Here is a 16,293-nt window from a genome sequence, read left to right as displayed (position 1 = left end):
CCTGAATTTTCAAAAGAAATTACTTACAACACTTTCTGTTTAGACAGTATTTTTTTTTCAAATCAAATCATCCTTAGGAAAACCAAAAAAACACATATATTTGTATTAAAACATGGTTGTGTTTTTAGTATAATTCTAAATACTCATGACATACATAGTTATTTTTCAGCTGCTAGTGATGCTTATGGGGCATTTTACTAATTCATCTTTACATTCTGGTATAAGAAAGTCTGTTAATGAAATTGAGACACTATAGCAACTGTTCACATAGTTTACATAAAAAATATGCAGATGGGATATACTCCCATAGATGATCACATCTAATTTGAAACTTTTGACCACACTCACTGTGAAGAGCATTTTCTTTTCACTATCTTGTGTTTTATAACCTTTATGAAGTTTATTTCTGCTCTCTTGACACCTTTTGCAGTCTGCACTGTGAAAATTCTGGCTGCATCATTTGTATAGACTTGCATGAAATAATAAAGAAACCAGTGAGACCCTCATAAGCCTCCTCTTCTCCAGACTGAAAAAATTAAAGTCTATCAGCTTTTCACATTATGTGTTCCAGCCTGCCAAATGTTCTGATGGCTTTACACTCGTTTTTCAATATCTTTGGAAGCACAAAAGTGTGCTTTTCACACATTTTTTTCCTTGTGAGCAGGAAAGGCTAATAGTTCCCATGAGATGGTGCCTTGGCAATTCATCTGTAACATCCTCAGTCTGGGTTTGTGCCTTCTTCAGATTACTACTGTGTACGTAAATTGACTCTTACATAACTGGAGTAACACATACTCAACAGGATGATATGCATTAATTTTGGCTATGAAATCAGGTTCAGGATGTCCCAGCACAGAGTCATGCTGGCACTAGACTGGAAACTAGAAGCACTATAGCAACATTTCCATTGAAGATAATCCAATTGGAATTTTAATACACAAACCATATGATGAAAAGCAGTATGTATTAATCCTAGCAGAAATCTTAACTAATGTGGCTTTATTCCTGCCAGTATTCAAGGTCCCCCTTTTATATGTAACTCTGGAAATTCTACATTGTACTGCAATGTGCAATTTAGACAGTCTTCAGCAGAGCAAACTGCACTCACTGTAACTAGAGCCTGAAAACATCCCTGTCATACCAGATGGCATAGTTTTTACTCCTGACATAGAAATGAACTTATAGTTGGTCTTTAATACTTTAAAAGAAAAAGCATTTAACTCCCATTTTGAAATCTGTTTATCTGCTTTTTCAGAGCAGATAGTACTTCTGACAGCCCATTTCATATTAATCCTGACATCTTTGATGGTCTGATGGTCTCTTTCTATGTGAAGAAATGGTATTTTTCTACTATGCTGGCATTTCACATCCCACTGAGTTCAGAACAAAGGTGGTTTTGCTATGTTGCTTGAATGTTAAGTTTAGAATAAGAGCTGACAATTTAAGACATGATTGATATGCAGAATCTGCATCAGATTCTTAAAAAAAAAGTACTGTCATGATAAAATCCACAGTGTTTGCTAGACTGGTGCATTAAAAGATAAATGTACTGCTATCAATAAATTAACATTGCGTGCTAGATAACACTAGTGTTAATTCTCTTATAACAATTACAAGAATGGTTAATACGATTCTTTCTACTTCATCTACATCTGAAGCATGTCATTTTGATTTAAACAGACAAAAATAAATGTCAGGAGGAAATTTGGATGCTTTCTTTGTGCCCCCTTCTAACTCTATGTGGTGTCTACATGATGGCATCAGAAGATTGTAGGCTATGTCAACCTGGACATATTTGGGATAGAGGACCAGGAGAGATGCAAAACCTGTTTTCTTGGTGTTACTCCAGCCAAGGACAATTCAATACCAGCTCAACTACCAGTTTAAAACTCATGCTTTAAAGCTTCTCTGCTCTATCATGTAATACAAAAGGAACATTATATTGTCTGCCTCACAACATATCTCACTGACCTCTTTTCTAATCTGTTTTCCACAGCTTTGCTGGAGCAGTCATAGGGATTTGGTAGGTTTTATTTTATTCCTTTGAAGCTATGCTTATTTGTTGATTTTTTTACTGTAATCAGCTAAGGCAGGTGTTTGGATTCAACTGCAACTGTAATTATGACTCATACAAATGATACTGAAGTATGGTTTAGCATCATACAGCTAGTAGGATCAGCTTTATTCCAGAAACTTACTGCTTTTACTAAAGATAGGAAGTCTAATAGTTTATGTGAAATGTATAATGCTCCTAAATGTTCCTAAATAGCATTAAAGATCATCCTCAATCAATTTTATGATGTTAATGCAAAATTTACACATGTAAAAAATCTGTGTCTCAACAATAACAAACACTGGTGCATCAGACTTGAAACTACAATTATTTTTTTTTTATCTGTTGACTTAACACTGTGTCACAGCATATACACCAAGTTCATCTTTAAGCTGTAAAGATGCAAATGGGACAATGCTAAGTTCAATCCTCTTTTATGAAAAATCATCCTCCATTTTATGAAAAGTTTTCCTCTGTTACGAAAAATCCTGCATATTCTGTTTCTTACTGTGGTGTCTTATCAATGAGACATATCAGCATATAGCACTTGTAAGCAGATCTGCTGAAAGTAATTATAAACAAACCAGACTGGGCATGTTCATCCTCACTCTGTTGTGTACATTTACTTTTGGTAGAGTTTTTTTTTTTCTTTTTTTTTTCTTAGCTTTTTCAAGATATTTTCTCATATTGCAGGTCTACACCAAGCAGCAGACTGAAAGAGCTATATAAAGATAACACCTCCATAAAAAGACATCGATGCAAATATTTTTGTAATCTTTTGAGTGGTATGTCTCATACTGGTGGCTCAAAAATACATGGCAAGAGTACACCACCCACACTGCAGCATTTCTCATGCACCAGGGTGGGGAACAGAGAATTATCCTTTAGTCATTCTGCCCATTTTGGGCAGCTGACATTTGTGCAGTTGTAAAAAGAGATAGCCTTCATCTACTATGGGATATTGGATCCTTTAATTTGTTGAAAACAGGGTTCATTTATAACCTGGCCTAAATGGGTTAGATAATTTTTTATACATAAGCAAATATACAGATATTTATAAACTCTATACATAAATATGAAACCATTTGAAGCTTCTGTGTGTCTTCCCTGGTTTGCAAGACCAAAGAATTAATGGAGCAACTAACTCAGAAAACACTGGTCCTACAGAACTGCAAAAAGCAAGAGAAACAGTTCCTAAACTTGTATGTTTATTTTGATTTACTGCTGAGAAATACAGATGAGAAGAATTTTGCTTGCCTCCTGTTCACTCATAAATTAGTAGGCTAATTTCCATAGAAAAGTTAAATCTGATTTTGGAGTAAGGACCCTGGCAAAACACATGCTTAATGGATTTGTATACATAGATTGTCACATTATGGATGAAGAATACCAAAACTGAATGTTGCCACTAAACAGATCCTTCCAGCAATATTTACTGAATAATGATTTGAATGCACTGCAGCATAAAAAGGAATTCTGTGTGTTCTCCTGCTGCACCCAAGATGGGATATCAAGGTCCAGTTTAAATATCTTAAAGAAAGGAGTCTGTGATGGAGCAGTTTTCCATTCTGATTACAATAAAACATAATTCATAAACTGCCATTTTCCATTCCTGTCAGAAACTTTGTGGAAAGAAGAGATTTTCTGCTTAAAATCAAGTTATCTAGAATGCTCCATTCCACTATTGTTTGTGTGAGAGATACTCAGTATTTTAGAGGGTCTAGCCCAAAACTTTCCATATTCTGTAAAAGACTGCAGAAGGGTGATGTTCTTCTTATTCTTCTATTTTGCTCAGTTGGCTTGTCCTGCTTTTTGTTAGGGGCTGAAAAAACTTTCAGACAGAAACATAAGAATCTAGCTATTCCAAAATAGGTCCTTAAAAAGGTATGTATAAACCCTATTTATATATTTATGCATCTACTCTAATGATATACTGTTTCTGAACACTCAAAAAATTGAAACAGATTTATATATGTATTTATGCAGTGTGAAAGTCTAAAAAATTAAATTTTATCTAGAACACATGATGAAAAAAATTAAAAGTATCATATTCATAAAGCTTTTGATCATCTTGTGCATTGATAGTTACCAAGACTTATTTTCCAGGTGGTTTCTGAAATGAGTAAATTAAAATTATTCCAAGAGCTGCAAAGCACTAAAGGAAAGGAAGGAAAGAAAACCTCAAAAAGCTACCAAGAGAAACAAAGACAACATAAAGAAAGACAGAACAGGCTCAAATTCAGCTAACAATTCATTAATTCTTTATCTCAGTGGTAGGAAATACTCAGAAATAGGAAATTCAGGCAGCTAATACAGGAAAACAGCAGCTAGAAGGCTTAGTCCAATGTAATACAACCCAGAACCATAATCTCTCTCTTATTTTAGAAAGTCTTGCCCCTTGAATAAGTTGCAGTATGTATTTTACAATAAATTTGTTTGTTTAAATGGCATGGAGAATTATTTTCTAAAGTACATACTTCTTCAGTGGAGATTCTATTATGTTTGCTGAAATTTCATATACTTTATTTCCCAGTTCTCTGAAGCTTGATGGAAGTCAGGAGGTCAAAAATAGAAATTTTTCATAAATTCTTCTATTTCATGAAGTTTACTGTTTTGCAATTTCTATACTACCTTCCTTTCTTTTATGCAGCTTTATTCGAGAAGACTCAACTTGTACATATATTATACTTAGTTATAACAATTGCTTCCTATAATCAGAGCAAATTACTTTTGATGTAATTTGTCTTTGGAATCCATACTAAGCTGTTGAATTTTTGTGTGCTAATCCATAGCAGGAAAGCACGAATAATTCTGACAGGTATTCAGACTGAAGCAAACATTACCAACATAAACAAAACACAATGTGTTTACAATTAATTAGTTTGACCAGAGCACTTTAATGACAGAAATTTGAATGAAATCAAAGAAAAATAATTTAATTATAAATATACTTGCAGTTGAGCATAATGGTGCCATCAATTTTTTAGTGGACTCCACGTTACAGTCCATGGGGGTTCTGTTAAAATATTGATAGCAGGATATGGCCCATTATGAGGACACACATTGCATTCTATTTCAAACAGAGAATTAACAAAGATTTGTTTCAGCAGGATATAAGAAGGATAAACAGTAAGGCTTATTTCCGTATGTCACTGGAACATAGAAGGAAACCTATTGCCCTCACTTTTTACTTTGCCTTGTAGCATGAAATTTGGAAGGAAGGAAGGAAGGAAGGAAGGAAGGAAGGAAGGAAGGAAGGAAGGAAGGAAGGAAGGAAGGAAGGAAGGAAGGAAGAACTAAAATATTTATATTACAAGATATATATATTTTCCTCCTCTATTATATAATAAAAATTAGAGTCCCCAAATTGACCCAAGTACTCAAGGAAGTTAAATTCTTTTATTTCTTTCTTGCTTTTATCTCATACAGGTTTGCCAGAATGGCATAAGATTTTTCCATTGTTCCGAGGGAAGGAAATAAAAGCCTCCATTTTTAACTCAAACTCCTTGAAGATTTACAGAATGCATAACAGTCACAGACACTAACACAGTATTTCCTATCTTTTGTCCTTTTCTTTCTTCCTTGGAAAAAAATACCTTTTTTAAATGGTCTCTTTAATACTTTGCAATGCTCGAAAGAGGAGAATATAACACTGGTGGCAATTTACTCTTTTGAAATTTTATGTGATACTCTTATTTTCACTACATTCCCACATAAAACATTCACTCCTCCCCCTAATTCATTTCCTCTACCTGGGAAAGGGAGAGAAACACAAGTGCAGTGAGGAGCAGAGGATAACGCAGACTGTCAAGCTGGCATAGTTCTTACGACCCAAGAATTCAGACTGACAGTCTCCTGTTCATTGTACACTGAGTTCTTCTGCCACTTTGGGCCAGCCAAAACAACTTTCTTTGAAGAAACAGGAAGTTTATTGCCTTCTAGACAGGGATCTTAAAAACCTAATGAACAAATCCTTTATTTTCAGGTTTCTTAGTTTTACTAAAGTGGGAGCTTACATAACTTACTGTTACAAATTTTATCAAGCACAGCAATATAGGAAGATGCAGAGACAGCCAGTTGACAATGATGACATTTTGGCTGAAGGACGTTTTTGGCTTTTGATGTTGGCAGGGCAGGGACATCTCTCAGAGCACTGATTAGGGAGCTTATATCTCCCCTTATCCCCCAGAAGGGATAGAAATTTGGAGTGTATATACCAGCTGCCAAGTCTGATTTGAAGCTGGAAACAGTTTATGTCAGATCCCCTATGCAAGGGCAATTAGAATTTATCGTTCTTGGAAAAACAGCACATGTACAAATACCAAAGCAGCTCAAAATTGGTGAAATTATGCTAAATAATGATTAAAATAATCAGATTTGACTGAGCTATCAAAAAAAAAAAAAAAGGAAATAAGTTTCTTATTTTCTTTCCTCCATCTTTCACCTGTGTTGTCCAAGTCTATTCTAATACAGAGGTCTGATCCTGGTCTCACTGACATCATTTTCCACAGGGCAGGAGTTACAACATTGAGTTTGTTCAAAAATGGCAAATGAAGAAGCTCCAGCTGACTGCAGCTTTGTACAGAACTGAAACCATAAGTCTCAGGGTCATCGAGTGCTTGACAGAGCTGCATTAACACTTGGTGCAAGGAGAATGTCCCTTCCTGCTACTAAACAGGTCAAGAAGTCAAGTTTTTTTGGTTTTTTTTTTTTTGCAATACAAGCCTTGAAAAGGTACTTTATATTTGTTTACATGGAAAGGTCTTTATATGAAGCTCTAAAGCTTTGCATCAGGCAATACGATGGGGATACTCCTTTAATGTCAGGTCATGTTTTGTGGACATGTGGACAGCATGAAAAGGGAATTTTAAGAGTTCCAGCACTGAGATAAGAAATAAGGGATAAGACTAGCTGAAGAAGAAAGGGTTAATCTCAGAAATCCTTAACTTCAACTCCTAATAAGATCTATGGAAATTAGAGAATAATATTTCTTTCTATACTCATCAACATTTTACAGGCATAAGAAAATGCATGTTAACTAACATATCAATAAATCAATAAACAAAAAATATAATGAAATCTGGATGGCACAAATTTGTTTGCACAGGTTTTCATAGAGAGAATTTATTAAATAGTCAAAATAATTAAATTTCAATTTTGCTTTGTTCCAAAGCTAATTTCTCGAGCATTTGTAAACTTTTTTCCTTAATATTTAAGGTTAAAAAGCTAAAAATAGCTGTTGAATAAATACATATTTATTATCTAAGACATAATCTTTCTTATGTAGCATCCAACTATCTGAGGAGTAACATTACTGAAGTTAATGAAGAATGGCATCCAGTAGAAATCAAATAGTGAGAGAGAATTTATATGCTGCCTTACATGTGCCTTATCTGTGTATGTCATGACTGTCCTTGAAGCCAGCATGCCAGTAGTGTGAATAGAGTTTTGCACCTCAGCTTTCTGCACTTCTTGCTTTTGGATATAGTGCTAATGGCAGAGGAGTGTGAAGCTGGGCTACTAACATGAGCTTAGTCCATAAGCAGCAGCCTTTTTCATGTACCAGAAATTTCATTTCTTTTCCAAAAAAGCCAGATGGAAGTGACAAGTGATATGTTATATACACTGTATTTCATGTGCCTGCCATGCCCAAAAAAACTGCCTGAGAGAGATGAACACAAATGAATGGTCAGTCTTTATTACTTTCAGTATGTAGTGTCATTACTGAGCTGAAGCCAGAAAGATGGATGCAAGGTTTCTAAGTAAGGACCTAAAGCTGCAGAAATGAAACAGCAGCCAGGGTGAGCATTTGGTGGTGGCACGGCTCATCCTGTGCTATAGCACTCAATAGCCACTCCTACACATCACATCGGAAATATTACATTGTACATTTGTGTATACAGTTCAATTACAAAATACTGAGCAATATCAGCATATGTACTTCAAATATGTTTCAAGTTATTCCACTTCATATGATAAAAGAAAGGTCTTATCTACATTAAAGACTGCAGCAGTAAAAATGTTTCCTTTGAAGCAAAAAATAAATTATTTTTTCTGGTATCATCTAGGGACAGGAAAGTTAAATTTCTTTAGACAATGCCTGTCAACCAATTGCATAAGATAAGCTACATTCAATCCTGTGAAATATTCCTTTACATAGAAAAAAGCACATTACAATGTGCATATTTATTCTCATGCATAAAAGAAATTTAAACATTGCTCCAAGCCTGTGCATATAAGAGTAAAACACAGTGAATCACCTTTTGGAAAAACAGAATTCATATGAAAAAAATTGTTTTACTTGGAACCTGAGACACAATGTGCTGCATGATACTGCAATACATGATACTGTTGTCATGTTGTATCCTACTTCTTTAGAGGAAACAAGGGAGAAGAACATTAGTCTTTCAGCCAGATAAGCTGAGAAGAGAAATGTCTGTGAAGATGTGGATTGTAGGGTTCCTCTGGGGGGTAGAAGTCAAAGGCAAGGGAGGGCAAAGGGAAACAGAGTAGCCAGGGGTGAGGCAGTCACAATCAGATGATCAATCTGCTGCATTGTAAAAAAAAACAGTATTTGTCCTAAATACACAACTGCATTTCCTAAACTTTCATGACACAATTGAGTGTATTTTCTTAATCATGTTTAAAAAGTAGTTGCCTATGTGCCATTCCCTCAGGAGATTATGAATGGAGCTTTTGTAATATGTAAGAAGTTCAGTGACCATAAAACTGTATTAAGCAGCCATTTCTCAAAAACATTTCAAAATATGTCTATCTATGTGTTAAACTACAGCAGGGAGCAAAAATTACAATAAATATCCTTTATACACTGTATCTATATTTAACCTGTATTTGCTTTCTGTGAGATTTTATACATAATTTTTCTACTGGTGATATTTGACAGAGTCATAGAGGAGATCAAAGAGTAGAACTAAAAATTAACAATCAGAATTATTTCTTCTCCTCCCTCCTTTTCACACTTCCCATTTTCTGTCAGTTCTGTTTAATTTCTACTTTTTCTGCTTCTAGTAAATCTGTGTCCATTTAAATTTAGCCAAAGCTCTGACAATTTTGTTCTGGTATACCAGTGATAATAAAGATTCTACTGGATAAAAATTTCTGCTGCTTAACAGAAACCTAAGCTATGCCTCACAGATTAGGTAATCAATATTTTCCATAAAACCTAGTATTCTCTATAGGTAAGATACAAAGTTTTAAATTTCAGATAGCAGCAGGAACCTGCCCTATAAACAACACTTATTGCTAAACTTTCAGTGGTTTGTGATTTTATTGTTTTTCTTCCAGCCTGCAACATGGTTAAGATGAATTACCTGCAAAAGGTTATGTTATGGTTTGACACTGGCACAATGCCAGTGCTTCTATGAAAATGTGATCTCTACCTTGAATGCTGTGAAGTGGAATCTAGAATAGAGCAAAGCAGGCCTAAGCTTAATAACAGGAAAAAAACTTTATTAAACTATTACTACTAAAGAAAAGAGAAAACTAAAGAAGGGGGAAAAAAAGAACACACAAAGATCCAAATGAAAATCTTGCAAAACATTCCTCCCCCCACCACTCAACTCTAACAAACTACAGTGAGACACAATCTGGACCCCAATCATGTTTCTACCCTCTAAACAATCGATATTCAGTTTATTGAGGGAACAGAGTCTCTCCTGTGCCACAGACCCCCCAAGAAACACAGCTCTACATCCTGTGTTTCCATGTCACACATGGCACCGCCCGGAGAAAAGTTTGCCATGGTAACCCTTCTCCTTTCTATGCACAGTGATTTTACCACTAAATGCATGGATGGACAGACTGTTTTTAGGATTTTTCCTTTCAAAGATGTCCTGCCAAGAGGGGAGAAAACAACAGTTTAGTTTTTCATTGTTTGGGACCACAGTCCCCCCCCATTTTCCCCTGGGGCCGAGGGCTCAAGAACAGAGATCTTCTTCTCTTCTCTTTCCTTTCCAGGACAAGGGGGCGCCACCACAAACCTCTTAACCTTTTCTCTGTTTACTCCAATTTTGTTTTTTTCCCAGCTGAAGCAGGTCTCTTGACTCACTGGCATCCTCCCAAAACACAGTCCCTCTTGAAGGAGAAGATTGGTTCAGGTTGTGGCTAACACGGAAAAGTTCAGCCAAAAGCCACTCCTTGTCCCCCTCCCATCCAGAATTTCTCCTTCCAACATCCCATCCCAGGGTCCAAGGTGTCCCTCTTCCTCTCTTTTAAACCGAGGAGGGGAAAGGAAAATTCACAAAGCTTTCATTTCTCAAGGAAGGGTTAAAAGTCCGAACTCCCAGGATGGCTCGATGCCCGGACATCCAGCAACTCCCACACAACTGGGCACCTTGGAGCTCCCCCCGCTCCTCCTTCCCTGCGGCTTTCTCTCTCCCTCTCGGGAGAGACACTCTGGGGGGGAAATGGAGACATCTCAGATTTTTTCTACCCTTCCATCTGCAGGGGCCAGCCCCGTTCCAGTCCTTCCACCACCTTTGAGGCTTTCGGCCTACCTTTCTCAGGCCATGGGCTTCCCCTCCCCCACCCAGCTCGTGGCTGGGCGGGGGAAGGTCTGCACTGCACGCTGACCGGAACCAAAGAGAGCAAGTTCCCCTGGGAATTCTGCTTTCAACCCTCTGTGTTCTCAGAGGCGTGTCTACTTTCAATTGGTCAATATCTAAATTGACCTCTTCCTTCCGGGAAAAATTATCTTTCCGTGTCAAACCACGACATTCCACCCTTCGCCTCTGAGAACACAGACTATAAAAAAAAAAAAATCATTATCAAAATTACATTTAACACATTCTACATAAAACAGCAACTTACACCAAATCTCCACTCTAATTCATTTTAAAATCCAACACATGCTTTGCTCTTATTCCTCTTGATCCCATTTCACAGCATTCACCTTATTACAATCTTATCTTATCTTATCTGATCTTATCTTATCTTTTCCCGGTCAGGGAACCAAATGTTATGGTTTGACACTGGCACAATGCCAGTGCTTCTATGAAAATGTGATCTCTACCTTGAATGCTGTGAAGTGGAATCTAGAATAGAGCAAAGCAGGCCTAAGCTTAATAACAGGAAAAAAACTTTATTAAACTATTACTACTAAAGAAAAGAGAAAACTAAAGAAGGGGGAAAAAAAGAACACACAAAGATCCAAATGAAAATCTTGCAAAACATTCCTCCCCCCACCACTCAACTCTAACAAACTACAGTGAGACACAATCTGGACCCCAATCATGTTTCTACCCTCTAAACAATCGATATTCAGTTTATTGAAGGAACAGAGTCTCTCCTGTGCCACAGACCCCCCAAGAAACACAGCTCTACATCCTGTGTTTCCATGTCACACATGACACCGCCCAGAGAAAAGTTTGCCATGGTAACCCTTCTCCTTTCTATGCACAGTGATTTTACCACTAAATGCATAGATGGACAGACTGTTTTTAGGATTTTTCCTTTCAAAAATGTCCTGCCAAGAAGGGAAAAAACAACAGTTTAGTTTTTCATTGTTTGGGACCACAGTCCCCCCCCATTTTCCCCTGGGGCCGAGGGCTCAAGAACAGAGATCTTCTTCTCTTCTCTTTCCTTTCCAGGACAAGAGAGCGCCACCACAAACCTCTTAACCTTTTCTCTGTTTACTCCAATTTTGTTTTTTTCCCAGCTGAAGCAGGTCTCTTAACTCACTGGCATCCTCCCAAAACACAGTCCCTCTTGAAGGAGAAAATTAGTTCAGGTTGTGGCTAACACGGAAAAGTTCAGCCAAAAGCCACTCCTTGTCCCCCTCCCATCCAGAATTTCTCCTTCCAACATCCCATCCCAGGGTCCAAAGTGTCCCTCTTCCTCTCTTTTAAACCGAGGAAGAGAAAGAAAAATTCACAAAGCTTTCATTTCTCAAGGAAGAGTTAAAAGTCCGAACTCCCAGGATGGCTCGATGCCCGGACATCCAGCAACTCCCACACAACTGAGCACCTTAGAGCTCCCCCCGCTCCTCCTTCCTCGCAACTTTCTCTCTCCCTCTCGGGAGAGACACTCTGGAGGGGAAATGAAAACATCTCAGATTTTTTCTACCCTTCCATCTGCAAGGACCAGCCCCGTTCCAGTCCTTCCACCACCTTTGAAGCTTTCGGCCTACCTTTCTCAAGCCATGGGCTTCCCCTCCCCCACCCAGCTCGTGGCTGGGCGGGGGAAGATCTGCACTGCACGCTGACCGGAACCAAAGAGAGCAAGTTCCCCTGAAAATTCTACTTTCAACCCCTCTGTATTCTCAGAAGCGTGTCTACTTTCAATTAGTCAATATCTAAATTGACCTCTTCCTTCCGGAAAAAATTATCTTTCCGTGTCAAACCACGACAGTTAATATGAATAACTTCAGAAAATTTATCATGCTCTTTAAAATAAATTTCTTGTTGATTTAATATAAAAATTATTTGAAATTCAAAGTTCTTCTATTAATGTATGGCATACTAAGAGATAATATATTTGATAGCTACAACAATTAGCTCTTCTAAACCTACAGAATCTTCAATTAAGGGCTTTGCAGTAGCCGAGCTTGGTGAAAGAGACTTGTATTGGCCTCCTTCACTAACAAACTCTTGAAATGCTGCATTAAACTCCATGTTTGTGAATAGACCTGGGAGGAAACCTTGGTGTTACTGAGAATGAATAAGTCAGTGCTATGCTTGGATCCAAGGCAGGAAGGTCCATTTGGATGCTCTGAGATTCCTCCTGAAGTCAGTGAGCCATTCCAGCTGTTGCTTTACAGACCCTTAAAGAGAGGTTGGTACCCAAGTGCACACCACAGCCTACTCTAGTAACCTATTTCAGAAGTCTCCTGTGCATTTCTACAACAGGACACCAACACCTGTTTTCTGATATTAAGAAGAGGCTCTTTTGTGTCACAAATTACAAAACCACCAGAGGGACAGCAGCAGTTTATGCATTGAGGTGATTCATAAAACTGAAATAGAATTAAAGCAGATGGAGGGAATTTGACCCCTGCTTAGAATTCCTATGCATATGAGTTGTCTAACCTTGAGACGTTTTTGTAATTGTCAGCTCTTTGACAACATGAAGATTGAAAGAAAGGAAGAAATGCAACAACACCTCAGTTTTGGCGATTCTAAAGCTGTGGCTGCTAGGAAAAAAGGATGATAATGGTAAATGTTCAGATTTTCAGCTCTTTAATTATCAGTTTCTCAAGGTCAGGACTGAAGGCCCTTGAGACGATATTTAATGTTTGGACTCAGGTGTTTATTGTTTCTTCTCTGTGTTACAGTCTCACTACCATGAGTTCGGCAGCCTTTTCATTAGTAAAGCACAAAATAGCTAACAAACTCTTGTTACAAGGTCTTTAAAAACTAAACTATCCAATTAAGAAAGGAAACCTAGATTATTTTCCCTTTTAACCCAATAACCGATCCCTTGAAGTCCACAATGCGGACTTTTCTGTCCTATCACGAAACAACACCCAAACCCATGAAGAAGAAGGAAGAAGAGGGTAAAGAAGAACAATCTGCCTCTACCTTAAAACCTCTATCCTGCTTCATATTTATTCCTATATTTTAAAATCCCATACTCTAAGTTTTCCACCCTGTGATATTATAAACTTCTAATCAACTACACACTTGTAATCCCAGTGCTATTAATGAGCTTTAAAAGCCTGTTCCACAACCTCAGGTCAAATGCAATGTTCTCTTGTGGGTCTGTGCCTTTCAACACAGAAAGTTTAAAATTCTCAGCATCCAGGATTCCAACAATTCATGAATACAGTAAGTAGATAATACTTTTACGCATGAACATTTAGAAGCTGTTATAAATAATCCATCCATTACAGACTTTTCCAGAAACTGGATTGTCTACCTGTACATGTTAGTAAAGAAACAAGAGCTTGGCTAAGTGTATCCTATACAAACAGGAAGAGCAGATTTTGTCAGGCTTCTTCCTGAGTATAGGTAAGTATTTGGAATATACTTTTTAAATTAGAATCTGATTGTAGACATGTTTCCATCACACACAAGTAGGCTGGCTTGTAAGGTAGGCTGGCCTAGTTCAATCAGACGTTAACGAGGAAAATGCACAGAGCAACTTAAAGTTACAAGCAACTTAAAAATGCAACCAGAGAGTATAAATAAAGCATAGAGTACCTGGGTAAAAAAGAAGTGGATAAAAATTCTCATACTACTTTAGAACCTCTTTGGTTTCAGCTATTTCAGTATACAATCTAAACCAAACAATATAAAAATCTCTTTTGCAAGAGAAACATGTCCAGACATTTCAAATCAACAACATAAGTTGTGGCCATTCTGTATACCAAAATAAGGAAATATTTTTATAAGAACAATCCCTTTTAGAAAGTCTAGAATTTTTTTATTATTTTGACTAATAGCATTGAAGACATATGCATTTTTAGATTTCAATGCAATTAAACATTTATGGCTTAATTAAATTTGTAATTTAATTACATATTAAGACCAGAAAAATTAAAACTTAAATCACTGACAAGGTCATGTTGCTGCAGCTGTTCAAACAGATGTACCATCACCTCCAAAACCTGTGAAGTTATGTTTCATTCTAAAGCTTACTAAATTAAGCTAATTTTTTTAGAAAGAATGGCAGGTAAGGAATCTTTTGAACCTTTTCTCCCTGGCCCTGAAAATTCTTCCTTATTTGGATGCATGTTGGACAGGCTTATTAACAAAGTCTATTTTAGTCTTTTGACTGAAAAATCAAACTGAAGGAGACCAGGACAGACAGACCAGGACCATAAAATGATTTTTATTTTTTTGTTTTGTTTTGTTTTGTTTTGTTTTTCCTTGGCTTTTGATAGTTTGTTTGGAGGGGTGTATTTGTGCTTTTCTTAATCAGGAAAAATAATAAAATACACTTCTGAGGTTAGAAGAGCTTTTATAAAGAGACAATCTTTAACATATCACCTAAAAATTATACTAGTTAAGCTACAGTGATATTTATATAGTTCCTTTCTAACTGAAAAATCCACAGCTTTGTAAATAACTTAGTACACAGTGAAGCTGTCCATGATAGCTTTGAAGCATGCTCATTTCCTTAGAGGGAATATTAGCAACTGGAAACAGAATAAACCCTTCCTGAATACCCATCAAGGGATTTTTCCATCATCCACATTTTCACTCTTAAAACAGGTTTTAAAGTAAACAATTGTTTGCTTGTTCGTTTGTTTTTAATTCAGACTCATGGTAAAGGAGCTGTGGTTCTGTTACAGGGAATGTCATGGGTGATGCTGATGGCAGCTGTGGGTGTGTGGGAGGACAGTGAGCATTGGCGCATGTGTCTGCAAAACCATGCATGTGCTTTGTGGGTTTTTGGTCACTAAAGTTAAGTAAGTAATTTGAAATTATTACAAACATATTAAAATGTACTTTAGACTGCTTTCTTAATATCTTTCTACCTAAGGAACTACCTCAAGAAAATAATGTTAAATGTAGTGATACTGAATAGGTCCTAGGGGAAGTGATGAAGCTAACAAGTGCATATGATCTTTACTCTTTGAGGAAGAATTCCTTTTACTCTGCTGGCTGAAATATATTTTTACTTCAGTTTTAAGGATGTATGATACAGCTGTGCAAAACTCCTCTTTCACAAAGCTCTAACTTTCAAGACCTTCTCCATAAACTAGTTATTATAAGAATAGCAAAATCAAAAACCACTTTAGAAGGTTTTTAATTTCTCCCCATCAACTTTATGAGTGTTAGTTTGGACAGAACAAGCCTAGGCAGTGCAGGTACATAGTTATTAATGCCTATCTGGCAACAAGAGCAGTGGCACTTGGTGTAATCTAGCAGTGGAAATTTTCATAGAACAGCTAATATATGGATTTGGAAATTCAGGGGCAAAAGAATTAAATCCCTCAGTGGTGCTTCTCTTTTATGAAATTCACAATTTTTTTTATTCTTACATATATTTTTTTCTTTTGCCAGGTAGCTTTTTTGCTGTCTTTTCAGAACTTGGCTTCTTTTCTCTTTTTCTGATTCTGTTTCTAATCATTGTGTTAAGTCAATTTCAGATTTCATTCTTTTGTTGTCTTATTATCATATTTAGCTATTCAAAACTGAGAGCATACTACTTTGTACTGATTTAATACAAAGAATCTACTCATAGACTTATTCCATGGAAAGGTCTACAGAACAAAAGGAGTGTCAGGCTCATTATAGGACAATATGCTCTGCAAGGAACTAATTCTTTGTTATGAA

The 16,293-nt window shown here is 36.7% G+C and overlaps 1 protein-coding gene across 1 annotated transcript in view; it reads left to right on the top strand.

Moving 5' to 3' along the window:
* The window catches only part of LOC144246223 (uncharacterized), a 93,380-nt gene extending 83,572 nt beyond the window's left edge, over positions 1 to 9,808 (top strand). Inside the window, exons 5-6 of the transcript XR_014954805.1 lie at positions 1,997 to 2,023; positions 2,747 to 9,808. The gene's annotated coding sequence lies outside the window, so the exon portion shown is untranslated. The remainder of the gene's footprint in view (positions 1 to 1,996; positions 2,024 to 2,746) is intronic.
* The last annotated feature ends 6,485 nt before the right edge of the window (positions 9,809 to 16,293 follow it).

The sequence above is a fragment of the Lonchura striata genome, chromosome 4, assembly GCF_050655825.1.
Source record: "Lonchura striata isolate lonStrDom1 chromosome 4, ASM5065582v1, whole genome shotgun sequence".
In the NCBI taxonomy this organism is placed as follows: domain Eukaryota; kingdom Metazoa; phylum Chordata; class Aves; order Passeriformes; family Estrildidae; genus Lonchura; species Lonchura striata.
Note: the sequence above shows the minus strand (reverse complement) of the source record. Positions and strands in the feature narration are given on the sequence as shown.